Source organism: Glycine soja, chromosome 4, assembly GCF_004193775.1.
Source record: "Glycine soja cultivar W05 chromosome 4, ASM419377v2, whole genome shotgun sequence".
NCBI classification, from domain to species: Eukaryota; Viridiplantae; Streptophyta; class Magnoliopsida; order Fabales; family Fabaceae; genus Glycine; species Glycine soja.
This window is the reverse complement of record NC_041005.1, coordinates 33,845,747-33,869,442: the sequence shown is the minus strand read 5'-3', so window position 1 is coordinate 33,869,442 and position 23,696 is coordinate 33,845,747. Positions and strand designations below refer to the sequence as shown.

Sequence of the window (23,696 nt, the reverse complement as noted above, 5' to 3'; positions counted from 1 at the left end):
CAAATTTAAAACATATTAAATTTAGTAGTTATAAAAAATATTGAAACCAAAATTTTAAATTTAAAATATGATAAGATTGTTAGTTTAAGATAATGATTGAAATCAAATTTAAAAATATATTACATTTGATAGTTATAAAAAATATGGAAACCAAAATTTAAAATTTCAAATATAATAAGATTGTTAGTTTAAAATAATGATTGAAATCAAATTTAAAAATATATTAAATTTGATAGTTATAAAAAATATTAAAACCCAAATTTAAAATTTAAAATTTAATTATTAATCACTATATGGTCATGCGGATTTAAAAACATACGGATTGTCAATTCGTATGAGTTACACGAATTAATGACAATCCATATATTTCTAAGTTTTTTAACGTACCTCTTCTTTTCCGATGAATAACCATCCAACTTCAGCGTATCCTCTTCAACAACGCACGTACACCACTAAAATCAAAAAACACTCAAAAAAAGAAAACTAACAAAAATAACTTACACACTAAGAGTGTGAGATTTTGTGAAAAAAAAAAACACTGCATAAGCAATTGCCTCACACCCACCACTTGTTGGGTTTTTTTTTGGAATGACTTATAATGTAAAACATCAATTTCATATTTTTTCTTATAGCTTAATATATTGTGAAATTATTTATCAAATTTTTATAATCAAATAATTGTAAAATTTCATGTTCAATAAATAATTTGATGAATTCATCATCAAATATAACTTTTAATAGTTAATCCAAAGAATTTTAGTTTTTATTTTAGAATTTTTTTTTATCATAGCAAGTAAACATTATCTAATTATCATATTGTGAAACACGGATTGTTAGTTGATTCAGAAAGAATATTGTATCAATAGTTAAATTGGTGAATCACTTATTGTGCTTAACTCCGCCCTGTAGGATGTACTGCTTTCATATGACCCAGGGATATATGGGAGGGTGGCAATGAAAGATAGTTAAAATTTTAAAACTTATAAAGCCATGTTTGGAACGGATTATGCAACGGGATCGGACACTCTCCACGTCCAACACTCATTATGCAGAAGCAAATATTTGTAGCATATATTTTGTGGTGGTTATTCGCATTGAAGAATTGAAAGCAAGCACTTAAAAACAGTTTGGAATAAACTCGAGACTGCAAAAGTTTTCCAAATAGTAATAAGCAGGAACCAATCCAATTGACATTCATTTTTTTCTTCAGAAAACATCCAATTGACATTCTAATGCACCATTATGCTACCAACTGATGTTTTTCCCCCCTTCTTTTAATAAATGCACAATTGATATACAAACAAAAGATTTGATGAATTGATGGGCCAAAACCATATAAAAGCAAAACTGACATCCGATACATACATAACACATCCAATAAAAGAGAATCAGAGACATACAAGGGGGAACACTGCAGCAGAAATAAAATACCTTTCAGAACTGCAGACAGATTCCCCAACCTGAACAAGGTAAGATATTGGTTTCCAACCATTTCTTTGTTTCACTCTCTCTGGTATTATCAGCCCATCCTTGAGACAGCACTCGATGACAGCACACGAAATTCTCATATCTTCAGTACCATTTGAATGGCATTTTGTTGAGACTGAGACAAGCTCTGAAGTGCAAGACAATCATTGGACAAGTTAAGTAACAATCGTCATGTACAACAAGGTAAACTAAATGAAAAATATTACTGTGTAATGACCTTGCAAATGTGATCTAAGAGCTGTCTGTCAGACTGAGAAAAGCTAACAAAGAAATCAGCAAGGTAATTTGCCTGGTTTATCTGTCAGTTGCAACCATAATTGTTAACAGATACATAAGCAAGTTAGTGAAACACGTTGGGAAGAAACAAAACAGACTGACCTGATTGAGAGGATCAGCAATACTTAAAAGCTCATCTTCATAGTGATCATCTTGATCCTTGTGATTTTAAAGCAAGTTCAGCAAAATAAAAAAAGAATAAATTAAACATTCAGCATAAAAGTATGATATAATTGCATAATACAGAAATTTAGATGAGTGACAACTGCTGTAACTCAACCAAACCTCATTAAATACTTTCGCCATTGCTTCAAGTTGTTCATTTGTGGCTTTTCCCGAAGATGTAGATACTGAATAAAGAAATTCTTTATCATTTTCAATGCCATCTGCTTGAACTTCTTCCCAGTCACTATCCTGAGTACAGTTTATATTATATTAGGTAATAAGCTTACTAATTAGTGTATAATTAGTATAAACATCAATATGCATTAAATACCTGATCATCAGCGGCCAAAACTTGTTCTTGTATCTCAGTTAATGCATCTGCCAATAAAGCCACTATCTGCAAGATATTAAGAAAGAAAAAACATACTAAGTGTATGCACAATATCAAAAAATTCCACAACTACCCATAGTCTCCTTTTACAGATAACCAGAAATTTTAATCAGGATGGTAACACAGTAGCATTGTTGCAATTCATCCAAGACATTTTGTCAAAACTGCACTTTGGGTTTTAAAGGGAAAAAAGCATTTTTGATAAAAACAAGTGCTAGAGAATTAATATGAATGAAACCGTTCACATATTTTTACCTAATAATAATCATTTGTGTGGACATGTAATATAAAACAATTTACGTGTCTTCATTTAATTGCTTAAACTTTTGGAATAGTTAATAAAAAGATGCTTCTACTCATACACTAAACAAAAATTACACAATAATCAGCAATAATTTGCAAGATAGAACCTCAAAAGTACACATATCAAGAAATACAAAAATGCTAAGACACTGTCATTTGTAGGAGATATTTCTCTGGTATATTCTGTTTGTATAAGAGTATATGTTTAAACTATTTGTTTAAAAGGTTCACCGTCTAACAGTAGACCTGCATTAGGTTAGTTTTTCTTATATAACTGATTTGTGTCTCAAGTTAATTATTGAGTTTAGTCAGCGCTGAGTCATCGCTGAGTAGCTTCTCTCGCACTCTTTGTGTAGCCTATAAATATCTGTATGATCCTCTCCTCACTTAAGAAATAAATACACTCAAAGTTAGTTTTAGTTTTCTGTTATTCTGTTAGGTGTTAAGATTCTTTTATGGTATTCAGAGCTTGAGAAGCTTCTCTAATGGCCTCTAGTCCTTTTCAACCTACACTGTTCCCCACAGTTTCGCCAACTGGTGTCAATTCTTCCACTTCTATTCCAACTTCACCGATGAATTCCTCTTTTCACAGCAATGGCCGTGGAGGTGGCCGCATTTTCTCTTGCAGTGGCCATAGTGGTGGTCGCGGCTATGGTGATGGCCATGGTGGTAGATTGATAGGAATTCTGCTATCAACTGGAACAAGCCTTTCCAAGTGTATTCTCGTGGGCCCAAGCCCAATAAGGCCTAACCGTATCTGGTTGGTTTGTGTAGTGGAAGTTAGTTAGGGGAGAGAGAATGTTGAGTGTGATTGTTGTTATATAGGAATGGGGCTAGTATTTGTAGGGGTATGGGGGATTTGGAAATAGAATTGGAGACCTGAGAACCTTTCTGTGTTTTTGGGGGAGCATGGCTTTCATTTTGTGTTATCCCTTTCTCATTTTTCTGTGTTTACAGTTTCCTTTGATAATAAACACCTATTAGAAATATGGACATAAGGCTTCCTATTGCTATACAGGCATGATGATAACTATATCCCTACTCAACCAATGGCTTATGCAATTCAGAATCAGTACTCCAACTCAAACCAAAATCCCAATCAATAGTGGTATTCTAACCAACACCCAAACCAATACCAAAATCAATATCCAAACCAGTATCCTACTAGTCAACATTCAAACTAGTATCCCACTCAATCTTCCAATTCATATCCTAATCAGCATCCATATCAGAATGCTCCACCTCAATACAACAATCCACCACCATAAGCTCATCTAACCAGTGCTCAGTCCTCTTCACAAAATTGGTATCCAGATTTAGGTGCATCTCACCATGTCACAAATGTTTCTCAGAATATTCAACAGACCACACCCTTTGAAGGACCAGATCAAATTATTATTGGTAATGGTCAGGGGTTAAACATCAATTCCTCAGGTGTAGCCTCCTTTAAATCTCCTTTTAACTCTCAAATTCCTCTTGTTCTTAATAGCATGTTATTTGTTCCTTCTATAACCAAAAACTTGATGAGTGTCAGTCAATTTTGTAGAGATAACTCTGTTTTTAGAGTTTCATTCTTAGTTTTGCTTGGTCAAATCTTAGGTCTCTAAAGAGGTCCTTCAAGGGTCGGTTGGTGTTGATGGCCTTTACCAATTCCCTAATCCGCGTCAGTCATCTAGATAGCAACTCAAGTCTCAATTCATTGTCAATACCATTTCATCTGATGTTTTAGAACCTGTCTTCAGAGCATCTTCTTCAAATTTTGTTCCGAATTCTGTAAATAGGGTTAATGATGCTTCTGTTGTAAACACAGTTTCTAATAGTTCTATTTCTTTTGCAACTTGACATTCTATATTAGGACATCCTAATGATGATACTTTGAAACTTGTATTCAAACTTTGTAATCTACCTATTATCAATAAAATAGGTTCTAACTTTCGTTCACATTGTTGCATTGGTAAATACCATAGGCTTTCCTCCTCCCTTTCTCTTAGTGTCTATTCAACTCCTTTTGAACTTATCTCTACTAAATTGTGGGGTCCTTCTCCCATTGTGTCCAGCACTGGTTACAAATATGATGTAACCTTTGTCGATGCTCACACCAGATTTACTTGGCTGTACTTGTTAAAAAGTAAATCAGACACTAGCTATTTTTAAACAGTTTCAAACTATGGTTAAAACTCAATTTAACCTGCCTATTAAAGCTGTTCAGTTTGATTGAGGAGGTGAATATAGGCATTTCTCTATGTATCTTATAGATCTTGGTATTATGCATAGAATGATTTGTCCTCATACACACCATCAGAATGGTGTTGTAGAGAGGAAACATAGACACATAGTTGAAACAACTTTAACTATGATGTCACAGGCCTCAATGACCCTTGACTATTGGGATTATGCAGTCATTTCTAGTGTTTACCTAGTAAACAAACTTCCTTCTTCAGCAATTCAAAATGAAGTGCCTTATCAAAGACTGCTTCACAAGCTGCCAGATTACAAATTCCTTAAAGTCTTTGGCTATGCTTGTTTTCCTCTTCACAGGCCCTATAATCAACACAAGCTACAACCAAGGTCCCAAGAGTGTCCCAACACTTTAACTGAGCTACAGTCTCATAAGCTTTTTCTTACTCCAGCTGCCTCAACACCTTCTGCTACTGCTTCACAAACAGCTGCAACATCTGTCAATTCACCTGCAGCTGCAACACCAGCCTTATCAACATCTAGTTATTTTCCTTAGCCACAAGGAAATTCTGACTTACCTATTATTCCACCAGCAACAACATCATCTTGATGCAATCTTACCCTGCAAGGGCATTGGATAGAAGATTCTAAGTAGATTGGGCCAAAGATGCAAGAGATGGCCCTAGGGTTCGTCTCCAATCATCTTCCTTCTCCATTCCACTACCATCAAACTTTAAGAAGCAAAGGACTCCATTGATGAAGAAGATCCAAGGCCTACAAGCTCCAATGGAGCTACATCACATCTGTGTGAATGTATGTATACATGATTTTGATGATGTCAAAAGAAGAATCAAACAAAGTTGCTTCAAAGGATAAGCATGGCTTCAAGATTAATACAAGATTGCTTCAACAAACAAAGCCTTGCTTCAAGATTAACTCAAGATCAAGTCTTGCCTTAAAACAAAGTGCTTTCAAGACATGCAAGGCTCTGGTAATCGATTACCAGGAATTGTAATTGATTACCAGAAGACAGGGTTGAGAAATAGCTGTTGAAAAACGTTTTGAATTTGAATTTTGAACATGTAATCGATTACCATATGTCTGTAATTGATTACCAACAACGAAACTCCTGAAATTCAAATTCAAAAGTCATGACCCTTCAAATTATAACTGTGTAATTGATTACACACTCATTGTAATCGATTACCAGTGGAGAATTTTCAGAAAATCTGCCAACAGTCACATCTTTTCATTGGATTTGTGAATGACCATCAAAGGCCTATAAATAGGGGATTTGGGCACGAATTTTAGAGAGAGAGTTTTGTTGGGCCAAAATGTCTTATCCTCTTAAAAGAAAATGAGAGAGATTCCAAGAGAACTTCATTGCCAAATGCTCTCTCAAGAACTCTTGGGCAAACACTTGCAAATCCATTAAGAGTTCATCCATGGATCTTCATTGTAATATTCTTCTCTTCAAGAGAGAATTCTTCTTCCATTTTTCTTAATCAATGAGATTGATTAAGGGACCGAGGGTCTCTTGAGTTGTAAGGATTCCTGAACACAAAGGATGGATTGTCCCTGTGTGGTTCAGAAGTTGTAAAAGGATTTTACAAAGATAGTGGAAATCTCAAGTGGGTTGCTTAAGTACTGGACGTAGGCACGGAATTTGCTGAACCAGTATAAAACTATGTTTTCATTCTCTCTTCCCTTATCTCATTTATTTTATTGCAATCAATTTTGTCTTTCATGTTTAAAGAATATTATTAAAATTGATTGTTGCTTCTTCTGTATTCTGAGCCTATCTCTTTTAGAAGGGGGTTGAAAGTTTGTTAGTGGGAAATTAATTCACCCCTTCTTATGTTATTGAGGCCACAAGGTCCAACAATCTGTTTCTTCAGATGCATCATCTAATCTTGAGGCCACTACTGCTGAGGTATCTTTATCTTCTACTCCTACCACTATTTCTGTACCTCATGTCACTGTCTCTGAAAATGCTCTTGTCAGACCTGATAATGTGCACTCTATGTGCACAAGAGCTAAAGCTGGTGTTATTGAGTCTAGACTCCATCCTACTCTTTTTCTAGCTCATTCTGAGCCCGAGTCCATAAATCTGCTCTTTCCAATCCTACTTGGTTTGCAGCAATGAAGACTGACTATGATGCTTTGATGAAAAATGGTACTTGGACTCTTACTGATCTAACTTCATCTAGGGCTCCAATTGGCTGCAAATGGGTGTTTAGGGTGAAGGAGAATCTTGATGGCACTATCAAAAAGTACAAAGCAAGACTTGTAGCAAAGGGATTTCATCAAAAACTTGGTTATCATCACAATGAGACTTTTCTCCTATAATCAAACCAGTAGCTGTCAGAATTCTTTTGTCTCTTGCCATTACTCACAGGTGGAGTCTTCAACAGTTAGATGTCACCAATGCCATTTTAAATGGCATCCTTAAAGAGGATATTTACATGTCCCAACCTCCTGGTTTTGAAAACAGCAACAAGCAACTTGTGTGCAAGCTGCACAAAGCCATCTATGGCTTAAAACAAGCCCCTAGAGCTTGGTTTGATAGACTTAAGACCACTTTCCTTCAATACAATTTCAGGTAAAAAAAATGTGATCCTTATTCATCTACACTGATGTCATACCCTAATTTCATCTGGGGACCTTTGCTTGATGACATACGACTTTTTTTTGGTCCTTGTGAGGTGCTTGGCACCCATCATTAGGCAATTTGTGAAATTCCAGGACATGCCGGAAAACCAAAAAAATATTGATGCACAATCCGTAAGTTTCCGTGACACACCGGAAATCAAATGGAAGCCTCGTTGCATAATTAAGTGAGGTTCCGTAACATTCCTTAAGTCAAAAAGGGGATGATTATGTAATCCGCAAGGTTCCGTAACATTACGGAAAGAAAACAAGTATCGTTACAAAATTCGTAAGTTTCCGTAACTTTACGAAAAAAGAATCACCAAAAAAAAAGCAGAGGGGGGTGTACTTAGTAAAAATGGGGGTGCAAATAGCACCCAGGCCCACTTGGGCCCTCCAGAAGGCTGTTGCTTCTGGAGGAAGCAACCTGGCTCGCCTGGGCGAGCTGGGCGGCAAGCATCTCCCCTATTTTGCTATAAATAGGGGAGGAAGTGAGAAGGAAAAGGGTTCAACCCCTTAGGCACTTCTCTCTCTTTCGAATTTGCTTGGAAAAATTGTTTCCGTGAAGAAAATCTAAGCCGAGGCGCTTCCGAAACGTTTCCGTAACGTTTTCCGTGAAGAATTTCGCAAAGGTTTCGACCGTTCTTCGACGTTCTTCATTCGTTCTTCATCGTTCTTCGATCTTCAACGGGTAAGTACCTCGAACCAAGCTTTTCGATTCATTCTATGTACCCATGGTGGTCCACATTGTGTTTTGTGTATTTCTATTCTCATTTCATTTACTTTTTATACCCCCTTTTGACGTGCTTAAGCCATTTTATTTAAGTCATTTCTCGCTTAACCTAAAAATAAAATAAATTTCCACCGAACGTTTGAATTGTATTATCCGTTAACTTCGGTTAAAATAAATTCCGACTGTTCGGTTGTGCCGTAACCACGTTAGAAATCAAAAAAAGAGGTAAAAAATAATATAATAATAATAAAAAAATCTTTTAGTAAAATAAAGCGGAAAATCAATCGGACGTTTTCTCTTTGGGATTTCTCATTCTTAATTGAATTGACTAATAACTAAAGTGAAACTAAGGCTAAAATCAACTTGCCTAGTCAAGCTCGTCCATAAAAATAGGTTTTGAATTTTATCATTTCAATTTCTTACTAAGTAAAATGGGTCATTTTCAAGGTCCAACGCCTTAAAATGATCACCTTTTAAGTAAAAAGAAAGAATCACTTGATAAGAAAGAACTACGTAGGTCTGATTTCCTCATCGCAAATTGAGGAATACGTAGGAGCAAAGGGAAACACCCTTGTCGACCACAAAAAGAGAAAAATATAAAAAGGGTATGAAGGATATAAGGACTTAAAAGGGAACATAAAAAATCAAGGTCATGTTTGCACATTCGATTAAAGGCTGCCGTCCCTTGGGACGGACGTGTGGGGTGCTAATACCTTCCCCGTGCGTAAATACAACTCCCGAACCTTTTCACTTAAAAGTTCGTAGATCGCGTCTTTTTCGGTTTTTCCGACGTTTTCCTCAAATAAACGTTGGTGGCGACTCCGCGCGTATTCCTTTCGTGGAACACGCATCCCGCGAGTCACGCGTCGCCCTCCCGCCGAAGGGTAGGTTGCGACAGTTGGCGACTCCACTGGGGACTATTTTTAGAGAGTTAGGCCATTTAATCTTGTGCAAAGTTTTGCCATGACTTACTCCTTTGTTGGTTTCCCTTTATTATGTTCTTGTATATATAACTCTTTGATGCTTTTAGTGCATTTTTTGTATGCATGAGGTAAATATTTATTCATTTGATGCACACAAACACTAACACTATTTGCACACACGGTGAGTTGAAAAAGGGCCCTATACCCGGGTTCGTGGGAACATAAGGAGTGGAGGTGAATCCGTGATCATGCTAGGTCTCCGACTTGCTTGATTACAGTGAACCCTCATCTAGAGTTTTTCTCTTTGAAAACATATTGTTGCTAGTAGTCCCTACTGCTGCAGTATGTTCTTCGAAGGGGATGATACCTCTAGAAACCATCAAGAGAGATATGACTACCTTGGGGGTTATCACTAAAAGCCTAGTTAGCTCTCTCCCTTATAGGTCCCTTAAATAGGGGCACGGAGAAAACACGCTGCGTGCCATTTTTCACACTGCCATGCATAAGTATCATATACCCTTTTGCTTATATTTGTTTGTGAATATTGTCGTACTATGTACATCCCCGTGTTGTGCCTTTCGCATATGCATCATGCGTGGGTTTCGTCTTTGATCCCCTCACTTAGGCAAACCGATGGAGGGTCCGTGTCGCCTTCTTAAAAACATACGTTGGGTGCCATGCTGCCCAAACGTTGTATCCAAGAAGGAAACAATTTCTCGGGCTCCCGTATTCGTAAATTGCATCTGTGTCATATGCATTTCTTCATGCATTCATCCATTCCACCCATGATAGATGTCGGAGTTTTGATTCGCACTAGATTTTATTTCACTTTAGTAAAACATGGGATCGAGTCAAAAGCCTTCGCTTAAAAAGAGGTTCTATCAAGTCAAAATCAAGAGCTTAGAGGTCACTAGTTTACGAAAGTTGGGGCAATTAATGGGTCAAACTTCAACGGCAAGCCTTCCGCAAAGCCTATGGTAAGATTTGGGACCTAGCTAGGGTAGAAGTCTCCATGGAACCGATTTCATCCCTTTCCCAGTATTATGACCAGCCCCTAAGGTGCTTCACATTTGAAGACTTCCAGCTAGTGCCGACTGTGAAAGAGTTTAAAGAAATCCTGGGATGTCCACTGGGAGGAAGGAAGCCATATCTTTTCTCTGGGTTCTATCCCTCCATGACAAGAGTTGCCAAGGTAGTGAAAATATCAGCACAAGAGTTGGACCGTGTAAAGCAAAACAGGAATGGGGTAGCCGGAGTACCAAGGAAGTGTTTGGAGGAAAGGGCAAAGGCCTTGGCAAGATCAAGGCGAATGGGCTTTTTTTTATTGACATCTTGGCACTTTTGATCTTTGGAGGTGTCCTCTTTCCAAATATGGAAGGGTTAGTGGACCTAGCAGCGATTGACGCTTTCCTCGCCTTTCATCATGGCAAGGAAAGCCCGGTCGTCGCCATTTTGGCCATGCATGACACGTTCGACCAGAGATGTGAAAAGAGCGACGCAAGAATTTTTTGTTGTGCACTGGCTCTCTGTGTGTGGCTGGTTTCACACCCTTTTCTCCAAGAAGGTAGGCCTGTCTATCCGCTACAAGGTCACTGCTCGTGCGTCGAAAAAGGAAAGGCGAATTGGGACCAACTCTTGGCTAGCATGGAGAGGCGTCTGTTAATTTGTTCCCTCGCTAGAAGGAAGGAAGAATCAGGATTCTATCTTCATGCGAAGGATGTCCAAATGTTCCCTTGATGGAACAAGGGGTTGTATTAATTATAATCCCGTCCTCGCCATAAGACAGCTTGGCTACCCCATGAGAGGAGTGCCATCAGACGAAAGCATCACGCCTTTCATCGCACGAGGTTTCGGTGACCACAACGCGAGGGTACTCCAAGGAGTTCGCAAGGCATGGGATGCGGCGTGAAGAAAGGACAGAGAGCTTAGGGGAAGCAGTAATGGGATCATCGGCGGCTATCATAAGTGGCTGAGAGTCCGAACACAAGGATTGGATTGGCTCCCAAATCTAAAGACTGTGAGAGACGATGAGGTTAAAGCTTCGGAAGAAAGTGATGAGGTACAAGCCCTAAAGGCAGAGCTTGAAAGAGCCCGGGTAGTCGAAGAGAAGTTCAAGTCCATAGCCATCAAAGTCTGAAAAGAGTATGATGAACTAAGGGACGTCAATATGGCCACAGCTGAAGCCTTGGAACGAAGAGGTGAAAGGAATCATCACGGGTCAAAGGCATGATCTTGAAGGACGAGCTAAAGGTTTGCCTTAGGTCGAAAAGAAATTTGTCCCAACAGTTAAGCGAGACTGAAGGGAATATGTGGGCCATCATCGATGAGTGCAAAGAGAAGCTAAATCTAGCAGCGACTCACGAGCAAAGGCTAGAGGATGAGTACGCCAAGATATCAGCAGAAAGGGAAAGGGTAATTGATTCATTGCACCAAGAGGCAACAATGTGGATGGACCGATTTGCTCTTACCTTGAACAGGAGTCAAGAACTTCCCCGATTGCTAGCCAAGGCCAAAGCAGTGGCGGACACCTACTCTGCCCCCAAGGAGATCCACGGACTTCTCAGCTATTGTCAGCATATGATAGACTTAATGGACCATATGATTAGAAAACGCTAGGAAGTTTGTATTGTCGCTCAAATCTTGACTAGTTATAACTTTCTGAATAAAATGAGTGTATCCCGCGTTTTTTTTACTCCAAAGATCAGTGCGAATCAAATCACTCCCGCATTTTATCTCTAGCACGCATGCATATCATGCATGACATAAGCATCTCTCCATGGCATCATAATGAACATATCGTTCCTGCATTTGTCCGTTATCATATTCCAACATCACATTTTGCATGAGTCATTGCATCATCATGCATATGCGTTCAACATACTTTTTGTTCTACAAACTGCATACCTTTTGTTTTCATGTTTGCTCATGCGTGATCCATGCATTTTCCTCTACAAAACAAAAACAAAAAAGGAAGCATGAAAATTCATGATGCATTCTTGGTTGCATATATTCGGTACCATGAGCCAACCATGTTGGGATCATAAACCCATTTCTAAAAAAAAAAAAAAACACAACAACAAAACAAAATAAGTGAACATGGTACCTAATGCATGGTTAACTAGGAAATGATGTTTCTTCGGGCATCTCAAGTTCATAATTACATTTTCCGTGCATAAGCTTAAAGTATGCCCGAGTCATTCATCCCTATGAGATGTTGTTGAAGTATTGGCAATCAGAATTGCCATTCCTTGGATTATAGGGTTGAACCAAGCTCATGCTTTTACAAAAAGGTTCATCAAGTCAAGTTGAAATATGGAAGTATCCGTCTTGCAAAATTGGGGCAAAAGATGAATCGAGTCACATCACTGCTTCGTCTACTGCCAAACATATTTAGGATTGTTGATGTCCTTGTTACTTCCAGTTTCACCTTGACAAAATGGATCATGTTGAAAATCTAAATTGATTCAACCCCATATCCAGCGTAAAAATTCGCAATACTTCAACTGTACATCATTCGCATACATCTATGCTTTTCATTGGTTGCATTGCTCATTACATTCTTTCCTTGAAAAATAAAATAAAATAAAATAAAATGAACTTAATCATTGTTATCAAAAAGAAAAGGACACGCTTTACGGTGCCCTTACCGAACTCGTGCTAGAGCTAGAGTAATGGGTGAAGCAGAGGAGGTGCAAGAGAAGATGAAGGCCGAAATGGAGGCCATGAAAGAGCAAATGGCCACAATGATGGAGGCCATGATGAGCATGAAGAAGATAATGGAAGCCAATGCGGTTATAGTTGCCGCTACTAGCGCTGTCGCTAAGGTGAACCCGATGCTCCAATCTGGCCTCAAGCAAATGAATCATCCAACCTCAAATATGGTAGGCAAAGATTTAGGAAGTACGGATGACCCCATGATGTGCAAATTCAAAACAAGCACGCCTTCCCGCCATATGGCTTGCCTCCCAAACTATACACCACCCAATGTGGCGTACATTCTCAATGAAAATCTCAATAACTCCACTCTCATACTCATTAAGAGCCAACAACCTCAATCTGATCATGCACATGTCTCTCGACCCATGGAGGAGACACATGGAATGCCCCACCACAATCTAGCCGACTTCGAGCCTTGCCTCGGATATGCCACTGAAGGGCAAGCAGTTGGTGGTATACCCCTCCAAAACACTTTGGAGGGCCCTCAGTGTCACCCACAACCACAACCCTCACATTCCACAGCGGTTAAAAACCCTCATGCTATGGCAGAAATGGGAAAGAGGAAAGGCTCAGGGCCATTGAAGGAGGTAAAGATTATGCCTTTGCTAACCTAGAAGAGTTGTTCCTAGTACCCAATATCATCACCCCTCCCAAGTTCAAGGTGCTGGACTTTGACAAGCACAAGGGGACTACTTGCCCCAAGAACCATCCAAAGATGTATTGTCGGAAGATAAGGGCATACGCAAAGATGAGGAACTGCTAATACATTTCTTCCAAGAAAGTCTTACTGGGGTAGTTGTTACCTGGTACACTAACTTGGAACTTTCCCGAGTCCATACTTGGAAGGACCTAATGGTTGCCTTCGTTAGGCAGTATCAGTACTATTCTGATATGGTTTCGGATAGGATGCAACTACAGAACATGTGCAAAAAGGGAGACGATAATCGTGATGGTAGACACATTATCAGTACTCTACTATGAAAAGATGGTGGGCTGCGCATCCTCAAAGCTTTGCAGATTTTCGCCAGTGAAAGGATCAATGTGGGTCCGAAAAGAGGCAAATTTGATCATCCTACTAGGACGACTGAGAAAACTGGGGCAAATAAAGAGGGTGAGAAAGAGGGAGAAACCCATGCTGTGACTGCCATTCCTATACGACCAAGTTTCCCACCAACCCAAAAATGTCATTACTCAGCCAATAACAAACCTCCTTACCCACCACCCAGTTATCCACAAAGGCCATCCCTAAATCAACCACAAAGCCTGTCTACCGCACTTCCAATGACGAAGACCACCTTTAGCACAAACCAAAAAACACCAACAAAAAGGAATTTTGCAGCAAAAAGCCTGTAGGGTTCACCCCAAATTCCGTTGTCATATGCTAAACTTGATCCCATATCCACTCGATAATTCAATGGTAGCCATAACCCCAACCAAGGTTCCTCAACCTCCATTTTTCTAAAGGATACGACTCGAACGCAACGTGTTCTTATCATGGAGGAGCCCCTGGGCATTCCATTGAGCATTGTATGACCCCGAAGCATAAAGTGTGAAGTCTAATTGATACAGGCTGGCTGAAATTTGAGGAGAATCGCGTGTAAATTCTGACATTGACAAGAGATGCCACACATGGGGCAATTTTGAAAGCTGTTGTTAGATGTCTCTAATGACTCATCAGGATTTTCAAGTGCAAGCCATTGGTCAGTTTGCTCAAGCGACCTGTGCTCCTGAGTTTGGACTTCCAAGACCGTTCAATCAAAGATTACTCATCTTGCACGTTGGTGGGGGTGTCGTAAAACGACGAGTAAAGTAAAAAAAAACAAAAAAAAAAAAACAAAAAAACAAAAAAAGGGGTTCAAAAAGAAAAAGGGCATTTGATTGACTGTGTTTTCAAGTAAAAATATAGACGTTCATGTGGCCTCATTTTATCATGCCGGAAAGTCTGTCTTCTTAGAGAAGCGAGTTGTCAAGAATAGGATGTTGGACAAATGGCCTCAGTTACCTTAAGAAAAAAGGGGGTTGAATTAAGATACAAAGACTATTCCTCAATTAAACTTTCACTCTCTCTTTTCGGATTAACAATTCACCCTTAACATGAATTACTCAAAAGACAATTCAAAATAAACTTCTTTAAAGCAAAAGATAAATAGCAATAAATAAAAGAAGTTTAAGGGAAGAGAGAAATGCAAACTTGATTTATACTGGTTCGGCCACTTCCCGTCCAGTCCTCAAGCAACCCACTTGAGATTTTCCACTTTCTTTGTAAAACTCCTTTTACAAAGTCTGAACTACACAAGGATAACCCTTCCCTTGTGTTCAGGAATCCTCTACAACAAGAGACTCTCGGTCTCTTAATCCCTTTTCAGAAGTAAGAAGAAGAAAAGAAGAAATCTCTCTTAAAAGAGATAGATTGTACAATGAAGATCAATCAAAATTCCTTATTGAATATGCAAGTGGTTGACCAAGGAATCTTTTTGAGAGGATAAGACAGTTCAGTTCAGAAAAACTCTTAATCTTTTGAGAGGATAAACTTTTTGGGCAATGAAAACTCTCTTTAAATTCGTGTTTCCAAGTCACCTTTGATGGCCATTCATAAACCATTTGAATAGATGTGACTCTTGGAAATTATTTTCTGAAAATCTCCTCTGGTAATCGATTACAAGACTTGTGTAATCGATCACAGGCTTTAAAATTTGAATAAACTGCTGGTAATCAATTACCATCCATGTGTAATCGATTACACATTATAAATTTTGAATTCAAATTTCTAGTGACTATTCTAAACATTTTCAGCTGCTGGTAATTGATTACCAGAGAGTAAATCTCAATTTAAAATGATTTAGATAGAATTCTTTGGTCAAACCTTTTGTTTTTCAATTTGGAAACTTCTTCCTAAGATTCTGGAGATCAACTTGATCATATATCTTGATTTTCTTGGATTCTTGTCTCGAATAAAACTTAGAAGCACTTGATCCTTCGGCATCATCAAAACATCAAAACATCTTGCTTCTACATAGGAGTCATTTGACTTAATCCATCAATTGAAAAAAAAAAATTCTAGAACTATTTCTCGTCCTTGGAAAATTCTTTTTTGCAAAAAAATCAACTGCTTCTTTCATTCTTCCTCACTACGAGGCTATGAAAACAAGACAATGATTGGTACCTCAAAGCCTTACACTGGGGCAATGAGGGGCATCGTGCATGAGCCTCAAGTGAACCTAGGGGCAGATTAGAAGTTCTCACCCAATAGGTTCCTTGCTACAAGGTCATGACGAAAGATAACAATTGGTACCTCAAAGCCTTACACTGGGGCAATGAGGGGCACCGTGCATGAGCCTCAAGTGAACATAGGGGTCGATCAAAAGTTCTCACCCATCGATATTTTTAACAAAAAAAAGGGGGACAAAACTTAGGATTTCAATGGATTGATTAAACATCAAACGACTCCATTGCCGTCACTCCAAAATGGTCAAATGACTAAATCAAACAGAACAACACTCAGAGGGAGTTCTCGGAGAGATTTGCAAAAGATAGGATAAGGTTGCATGGACTATCACCTCTTTCAAAAGGACAGTCAATTTGTGTTTTCCAAAAAAAAATCAAATCAAAATCAAAATCACAAAATAGGGAAAGAATGTCATGAACGTTGTACAACTTTCCATTACATTGCATTGTTTCATATGAAGTCTGCATTTACCGTATTTCAAGACAAAGGTTGCATGCATCTGCATCCCTAAAAAATCATGTTAACTGCATAGATTTCCTACATCTAATATCCAGTCGTGTGGATTTGGGATGACCGACCCTCTCGATGAGTCGATCTCTTGCTTTCTCATAAGGGTGAACCCTTGGGTACTAGTACCCTCACCTTCAGAGGGCTACACGCCCTCGCCATCAGAGGACTGCATGTCCTCACCTTCGTAGGGCTACACGCCCTCACCTTTAGAGGACCACACGTCCTCACCTTCAGAGGGCTACACGCCCTCGCCATCAGAGGACTTCATGTCCTCACCTTCGTAGGGCTACACGCCCTCACCATCAGAGGACTGCATGTCCTCACCTTAAGAGGGCTACACGCCCTCGCCATCAGAGGACTGCATGTCCTCACCTTCAGAGGACTGCATGTCCTCACCTTTGTAGGGCTACACGCCCTCACCTTTAGAGGACCACACGTCCTCACCTTCAGAGGGCTACACGCCCTCGCCATCAGAGGACTGCATGTCCTCACCTTCAGAGGGCTACACGCCCTCACCATCAGAGGACTGCATGTCCTCACCTTCAGAGGGCTGCACGCCCTCGCCATCAGAGGACTTCATGTCCTCACCTTCATAGGGCTACACGCCCTCACCTTTAGAGGATCACACGTCCTCACCTTCAGAGGGCTACACGCCCTCGCCATCAGAGGACTTCATGTCCTCACCTTCGTAGGGCTACACGCCCTCACCTTTAGAGGACCACACGTCCTCACCTTCAGAGGGCTACACGCCCTCGCCATCAGAGGACTGCATGTCCTCACCTTCAGAGGGCTAGACGCCCTCACCATCAGAGGACTGCATGTCCTCACCTTCAGAGGGCTGCACGCTCTCGCCATCAGAGGACTGCATGTCCTCACCTTCAGAAGGCTACACACCCTCGCCATTAGAGAACTGCATGCCCTCACCTTCAGAGGACTACACGTCCTCGCCAGCAGAGGGCTGCACGCCCTCACCTCCAGAGGACTACACATCCTCGCCTTGAGAGGGCTGCACGCCCTCACCTTTAGAGGGCTACGTGTCCTCATTTTCAGGGTGCTCCACATCCACACCTTAAGAGAATTTAAGGTCCTCTGCCCTAAAATGCTTAACCGAGACTTGCACTCCCGATTAAGGGGCCAGTAGTTTCCTTTTAACGGTTCCTGGGCCACCCCCTGATATTGGAGGGCGACCAACTGTGCAAGCACAACCAGAGAGGGAGGCTATCACACAGCTACTATGCATACCGGGGCAAGATTTCACCCGTGTCGCTGCAAAGAAACGAATGCAGATCATGCGCACCAACATGACAACTTTGTCGCAACCTACCCTTCTGCGGGAGGGCGACGCGTGACTCGCGGGATGCGTGTTCCACGAAAGGAATACGCTAGGAGTCGCCACCAACGTTTATTTGAGGAAAACGTCGGAAAAACCGGAAAAGACGCGATCTACGAACTTTTAAGTGAAAGGTTCGGGAGTTGTATTTACGCACGGGGAAGGTATTAGCACCCCACACGTCCGTCCCAAGGGACAACAGCCTTTAATCGAATGTGCAAACATGACTTTGATTTTTATGTTCCCTTTTATGTCCTTATATCCTTTATACCCTTTTTATATTTTCTCCTTTTTTGTGGTCGACAAGGGTGTTTCCCTTTGCTCCTACGTATTCCTCAATTTGCGATGAGGAAATCAGACCTACGTAGTTCTTTCTTATTAAGCGATTCTTTTTTTACTTTAAGAGGTGATCATTTTAAGGCGTTGGACCTTGAAAATGATCCATTTTACTTAGTGAGAAATTGAAATGACAAACTTCAAAAACCTATTTTTGTGGACAAGCTTGACTAGGCGAGTTGATTTTAGCCTTAGTTTCACCTTAGTTATTAGTCAATTCAATTAAGAATGAGAAATCCCAAAGAGAAAAATGTCCGATTGATTTTCCGCTTTATTTTACTAAAAGATGTTTTTTTTATTATTATATTATGTTTTACCTCTTTTTGATTTCCAATGTGATTACGGCACGACCGAACGGTCGGAATTTATTTTAACCGAAGTTAACAGATAATACAATTCAAACGTTCGGTGGAAATTTATTTTATTTTTAAGTTAAGCGAGAAATGACTTAAGTAAAATGGCTTAAGCACGTCAAAAGGGGGTATAAAAAGTAAATGAAATGAGAATAAAAATACACGAAACACAATGTGGACCACCATGGGTACATAGAATGAATCGAAAAGCTTGGTTCAAGGTACTTACCCGTTGAAGATCGAAGAACGATGAAGAACGAATGAAGAACGTCGAAGAACGGTTGAAACCTTTGCGAAATTTCTCACGGAAAACGTTACGGAAACGTTTCGGAAGCGCCTCGGCTTAGATTTTCTTCACGGAAACAATTTTTCCAAGCAAATTCGAAAGAGAGAGAAGTGCCTAAGGGGCTGAACCCTTTTCTTCTTCACTTCCTCCCCTATTTATAGCAAAATAGGTGAGATGCTTGCCGCCCAGCTCGCCCAGGCGAGCAGAGTTGCTTCCTCCAGAAGCAACAGCCTTCTGGAGGAATATTCTGGAGGGCCCAGGTGGGCCTGGGTGCTATTTGCACCCCTATTTTTACTAAGTACACCCCTCTCTGCTTTTTTTGGTGATTCTTTTTTCGTAAAGTTACGGAAACTTACGAATTTCGTAACGATACTTGTTTTCTTTCCGTAATGTTACGGAACCTTGCGAATTACATAATCATACCCTTTTTGACTTACGGAATGTTACGGAACCTCACTTAATTAAGCAACGATGCTTCCATTTGATTTCCGGTGTGTCACGGAAACTTACGGATTGTGCATCAATATTTTTTTGGTTTTCCGGCATGTCCTGGAATTTCACAAATTGCCTAATGATGGGTGCCAAGCACCTTGCAAGGACCAAAGAAAAGTCGCATGTCATCAAGCAAAGGTCCCCGGACGAAATTAGGGTATGACAGTTGCCCCTCTTTACTTGTCTTTTATTGGAGATAAAAGGAAAGTAAAGATAAGACACTAATTTCGTTCCTCTCGATTTGACGAGAGTCGCGGGTGACCATAAAATCTCCACATGCAAATGACTTGTTGTTCCCGGAATTTCACAAATTGCCTAATGATGGGTGCCAAACACCTCACAAGGACCAAAGAAAGGTCGCATGTCATCAAGCAAAGGTCCCCGGACGAAATTAGGGTATGACACTAATTTCGTTCCTCTCGGTTGACGAGAGTCGCGGGTGACCATAAAATTTCCGCATGCAAATGACTTGTTGTTCCCGGAGGAACAAAAGGTGCAGAAGACTATGTCAGTCTCTGCATGCTATCAAGCGTTCTGTCTTACAGATAGCAAAAGAATGTTTATACAGATAACCACTCGGGTATTTCCGCCCGTCAGCATGACTCAAAAGTCAGTATGACAGATCTTGTAAGTGCGGAATATGATGTAAATCTCCGCGTGTCAACGGGCTTGTCGGCCGCGATTGACGAAGGGTGCAGAATGACCAAATTTTGTCTCTGCGTGCCATCGGACACGACTGTGTCTGAATGGCAAAGGCGTGCGGAATGACCAAATTTTGTCTCCGCATGTCATCGGGCCCGCCGCCTCTGGATGACAAAGGGTGCAGAATGACCAAATTTTGTCTCTGCGTGCCATCGGACACGACTGTGTCTGAATGGCAAAGGGGTGCGGAATGACCAAATTTTGTCTCCGCGTGTCATCGGGCCCGTCGCCTCTGGATGAAAAAGGGTGCAGAAAGACCAATTTTTGTCTCTGCGCGCCATTGGACACGGCTGTGTCTGAATGGCAAAGGGGTGCGGAATGACAAAATTTTGTCTCCGCGTGTCATCAGGCCCGCCGCCTCTGGATGACAAAGGGTGCAGAATGACCAATTTTTGTCTCTACGCGCCATCGGACACGGCTGTGTCTGAATGGCAAAGGGGTGCGGAATGACCAAATTTTGTCTCCGCGTGTCATCGGGCCCGCCGCCTCTAGATGACAAAAGGGTGCAGAATGACCAAATTTTGTCTCTGCGTGCCATCGGACACGACTGTGTCTGAATGGCAAAGGGGTGCGGAATGACCAAATTTTGTCTCCGCATGTCATCGGGCCCGCTGCCTCTGGATGACAAAGGGTGCAGAATGACCAATTTTGTCTCTGCGTGCCATCGGACACGACTGTGTCTGAATGGCAAAGGGGTGCGGAATGACCAAATTTTGTCTCCGCGTGTCATCGGGCCCGCCGCCTCTGGATGACAAAGGGTGCAGAATGACCAATTTTTGTCTCTGCGCGCCATCGGACACGGCTGTGTCTGAATGGCAAAGGGGTGCGGAATGACCAAATTTTGTCTCCGCGTGTCATCGGGCCCGCCGCCTCTGGATGACAAAGGGTGCAGAATGACCAATTTTTGTCTCTGCGCGCCATCGGACACGGCTGTGTCTGAATGGCAAAGGGGTGCGGAATGACCAAATTTTGTCTCCGCATGTCACATGACCTCAAGGTCAATATGACAGATCTTGTGGGGTGGCCGACAAAAGCAATGCTCTTGCTCCTATGTATCCTCCAATGAGGAACTCAGACCTACGTAGTTCTAGATAACTTGTGAGACTTGAAAAAGTCTCCACCGGAAGATGCTGACATCTCCGGAAAGGGCGCAGATGACCACATTGGCCTCTGCTCATCAATCACACTTGGGGTCACTGAATGACGAGGTGCGGATAACCGTAAGGTGTCTCCGCGGGTTACCAGATCTTGGGTCATGGTAACAGAAAGCGGTGCTCTTGCTCCTACGTATCCTCCAATGAGGAACTCAGACCTACGTAGTTCTGGATAACTTGTGAGACTTGAAAAAGTCTCGGTGTTTTCTTCACTAAAATGCAAACATGCTTTAGTAAAGAGATAAATATTCCAACTGATTAGAGCAGTATATGCTTTTTTGAGTGAAAAACAATGCGTTTACCGGGGAAGGAGAGTCTGCTGATGAAACCCCCCCATAACCATAAATGAGATTTTGGATGTCAGCATTTCGTTTCTAAATGACCATTTAAAGGAAACACTGGGTTCGACAAAATAGAAGAAAATCACTCAAAGTGTATCAATCTCGCACAGGTAAGTGTTTCATCCTAATTCCGAACCATAGATATGTCATGACTTGATTTTGCAAATTGTTTCCTATCAAATCAAAAAATTACACGCGTGATCATGAATCAATAGGACTTCCCTTGGGAATGGGTTCTTTTGATGGGCTTTTCGGCTTTTGTGTGTTTTTGGCTTTTGATTTTTGGTTGGATTTTTCCTTTTCTGTTTTTGTTTAGTGCGGGGCGAAAAAGTCGCTAGCGCACAAGATTTTGGTTGGCAATTTAAAGGGGGAAGACCATTTTAGGTCGTGGTTTCCTTTCCTTCTTTTTGTTCATTTGGTGACAATTCTGTATTGTTCAGATATTGTCTGGTCCAAAGACCTCTCTGCACATTTCTTTTGGTTTCTTTGACCAGGAGCTTTCTTCTTTTTTTACTTTCTTCCATTCTTTGGTTGGGAATTTTCTTTCTTTTCTTTTTTCTTTCTCCCACTCTTTGATTGGGAATTTCCTTTCCTCTTTTTTCTTTCTCTTTGATTGGAAATTTTCCTTCTCTTCTTTTTTGCTTCCGAGGGTAAGGATTGACATTCTCACCCTGGGTCAAGGTTTATGGTGAGTTAGGATTTTGGCTCAAGGCTTGTAGAATGGCTAGACATGATACATGTCAGGGTTTGGTTTGGTTCAAGGATTAAAAGGGATGCCCCACATTATTTCCATGACACAAATGCAAAAATGATGATTTGGAAACTTCATGCAAAACTGGTCATGCATGCACCTATGCGGACACTCAAGTGTCAAATTTTTATGGTCATGTGATGCTAGGGCTCAGGATTTATTTCCTCTATTTTAAATCAACCCAATGTTTCCAAAATATGTTCTTATATCAATTTGTGCATTCATCCGAGTCCATTTTGGGCGTCCGGGAAAATTTTCAAAGCATTCACCCTTCAGGTGTACACACACATTTTTCAAAAATTAGTTATGATCAGTGAATTTTTTCAAAGAAAAGTTGGAAATCATCTCTTTTCATAAGCATGTCGGTTTTTCAGCTAGACAACTTATTTTTCTTTTTCCATCTTTTTTCTTACTTGCTTTCTTTTTCCTTATTTGCTCTCTCTTTTTTTTTTTTTACTTGCTCTCTTCTTTTCTCATTTGCTCTCTTTTCCATTTCATTTTTTTCTTTTCTATTTTTTTATTTTTATCATGATTTTTGTTTGTTTTACATATATATTTCTTTGGACGATGTTCCTAAACGAAGAACTCTACACAGCTCCAGAGTTTCAAACATCATCAATAGTAATGATATATAAACACTAACGCAACAATCCAAACAAAAATGTATGCACTGTACAAATGACAATCGAAACAACAAAAACAAACATTAGTCTCTCAAGTCAAAACATAACATATAAATGATAAAAGAAATACGAAAGAAAAACATGAATCTGGGGATCCCCCAGTCATGTATCTCCACTCCCTCCCAAGATTTTGCCGTATACATATTCGGCCGGAGCTACTCTCGCACGACAGGCTGATGGGATTACCAATGCCGAGTCGCGTACACCTTGAGTAGTTGACATTGGAGGTCATCGCTGCCTGGACGGCTAGGCACATGCTCATATTCGGCCATCGTTGTTGGTGCAGTCGAATCCCTGCCTTGGCTGTGAAAGGGTACACATTGATTGTCCGGAGAGACCAATACTGCCCCAACGTCATTGACCTAGAATGTTGACTGCTCCGTCAAACCATACGGTCCAATTTATCCCGATCTTTCGTCCAATTTTTCCTCAAACAAGGCCATGATGTCCTCATCTGGGAATTCAGGATGTGGGCTGATAGTCATTAAGAGGTGTTGAGCAAATAATCTGCTAAGTGCGCTTCCTTTTATCGCCTTTTGTGGTACGTCAGAACATATACAAACTCGAGAATAGCAGACTTGCCAACCGGGCGATTCGTCCCGTTGAGAGCTGGGCTTTTCAAAGATGTACGTTAACTGCGGGGTCCCATCTTGGATATCAACCAGGTAGTATGGCGCTCAGCATGTACTTGCCTTAGGCGCGATGGAAT

The 23,696-nt window shown here is 40.6% G+C and overlaps 1 pseudogene; it reads right to left on the bottom strand.

The window, feature by feature from the left end:
* Positions 1-1,388: 1,388 nt before the first annotated feature.
* Positions 1,389-23,696, bottom strand: part of LOC114410756 — a 210,811-nt pseudogene continuing 188,503 nt past the window's right edge.